Consider the following 2,427-nt stretch of genomic DNA (forward strand, 5'->3'; position numbering starts at 1 on the left):
TGTGTCTGTTTTTGTGCCAGTACCATGCTGTCTTTGTGATCACAGCTTTGTAGTACAGCTCGAAATCCGGCATTGTGATGCCCCCAGCTTTGTTTTTCCTTTTCAACAGTTCCTTGGCGATTCGGGGCCTTTTCTGTTTCCATACAAATTTAAGGACTATTTGTTCCAGTTCTTTGAAAAATGTCCTCGGTATTTTGATCGGGATAGCATTGAAAGTGTAGATTGCTCTGGGTAGCATGGACATTTTAACTATGTTAATTCTTGCACTCCATGAGCATGGAATATTTTTCCATCTTTTTATGTCTTCCTCAATATCTTTCAAAAGTGATCTATAGTTTCTAGCATATAGGTCCTTTACGTCTCTGGTTAAGTTAATTCCAAGGTAACGCATGGTTTTTGGTGTTATTGTAAATGGGATGGATTCCCTAATTTCTCTTTCTTCAGTCTCGTTATTCGTGTATAGAAATGCAACTGATTTCTGGGCATTGATTTTGTATCCTGCCACCTTACTGAATTGTTCTATAACTTCTAATAGTTTGGGAGTGGATTCCTTTGGGTTTTCCATATAGAGTATCATGTCATCTGCAAAGAGAGACAGTTTGACTTCTTCTTTGCCGATTTGGATACCTTTTATCCCTTTTTGTTGTCTGATTGCTGTTGCAAGGACTTCTAGTACTATGTTGAGTAATAGTGGCTAGAGTGGGCATCCTTGTTGTGTTCCTGATCTTAAGGGAAATGCTTCCAGCTTTTCCCCATTGAGAATAATGCTTGCAGTAGGCTTTTCATAGATGGCTTTTATGAGATTGAGAAATGTACCCTCTATTCCTACACTCTGAAGGGTTTTAATCAGGAAAGGATGCTGTATTTTGTCAAATGCTTTTTCTGCATCAATTGAGAGNTTTTTCTGCATCTATTGAGAGAATCATATGATTTTTGAATTTTTCTTTCTGGATAAAATCTATGACACTGATAGATTTGCGAATGTTGAACCACCCTTGCATCCCAGGGATGAATCCCACTTGGTAATGATGGTTAATCGTTTTAATGTACCGTTGGATTCTATTAGCCAGGATCTTGTTGAGGATTTTGGCATCCATATTCATTAGAGAAATCGGTCTGTAATTCTCCTTTTTGAGGGGGTCTTTGCCTGGTTTGGGGATCAAGGTAATATTAGCCTCATAGAATGAGTTTGGTAGCTTTCCTTCTGTTTCTATTTTTTGAAATAGCTTTAGGAGAATAGGTATTATTTCTTCTTTGAATGTTTGGTAGAATTCCCCAGGAAAACCATCCGGGCCTGGAGTTTTGTTTTTTGGAAGGTTATCACTGTCTCAATCTCTTCATAATTAGTTGTNAATCAATTTCTTCCTGTTTCAGTCTTGGTAGTTTATATGTTTCCAGGAAGGCCTCCATCTCTTCCAGATTGTTTAATTTATTGGCATAANTAATTTATTGGCATAAAGCTGTTGATAAAAGTTTCTAATAATCCTTCCAATTTCATTGGTGTTGGTTGTGACCTCTCCTTTTTCATTCATAATTTTATTAATTTGGGTCCTTCCTCTATTCTTTTGGCTAAATCTTGCCAGTGGTCTGTCAATTTTACTAATTCTCTCAAAGAACCAGCTTCTAGTCCTGTTGATCTGCTGTACTGTGCCCCTGGTTTCTAATTCATTGATTTCTGCTCTAATCTTGGTCAACTGCTTCCTCGTGCGTGGATTAGGCCTGTCCCTCTGTTGCTGTTCCCGCTTCTTGAGGTGAGAATGTAGAAACTGCATTTTAGATTTTTCTATTCTTTTGAGTGAGGCTTGGATGGCTATGTATTTCCCCCTTAGGACTGCCTTTGCAGTATCCCATAGGTTTTGGACCGTTGTGTATTCATTCTCGTTGGTCTCCATAAATTGTTTAATTTGTTTTTTGATTTCCTGGTTTATCGAGTCATTCTTGAGCAGGATGGTTCTTAGCCNTCATTCCTGAGCAGGATGGTTCTTAGTCTCCAAGTGTTTGAGTTTCTTCCAAATTTTTCCTTGTGGTTGAGTTCCAATTTCAAAGCGTTGTGGTCTGAGAATATGCAGGGAATAATTTCAGTCTTTTGGTATCGGTTGAGACCTGTTTTGTGACCCAGAACATGGTCTATTCTTGAGAATGTTCCATGGGCATTAGAATAGAATGAGTATTCTTTGGTTCTGGGGTGTAGTGTTCTATATATATCTATGAGGTCCAACTCGTCCAGTATGGAATTCAAAGCTCTTTTTCTTTGCTGATTTCTTGCTTAGATGACCTGTCTATTGCTGATAGTGGAGTGTTGAGGTCCCCTACTATTAACGTATTTTTAGCTATATGTCTCTTTACTGTGGTTAAGAGTTGGCTTGTGTATCTTGCTGCTCCCCTGTTGGGGGCATATATATTAATAATTGTCATATCCACTTGTTG

This window comes from Ailuropoda melanoleuca, chromosome 1, assembly GCF_002007445.2.
Source record: "Ailuropoda melanoleuca isolate Jingjing chromosome 1, ASM200744v2, whole genome shotgun sequence".
Lineage (NCBI taxonomy): Eukaryota > Metazoa > Chordata > Mammalia > Carnivora > Ursidae > Ailuropoda > Ailuropoda melanoleuca.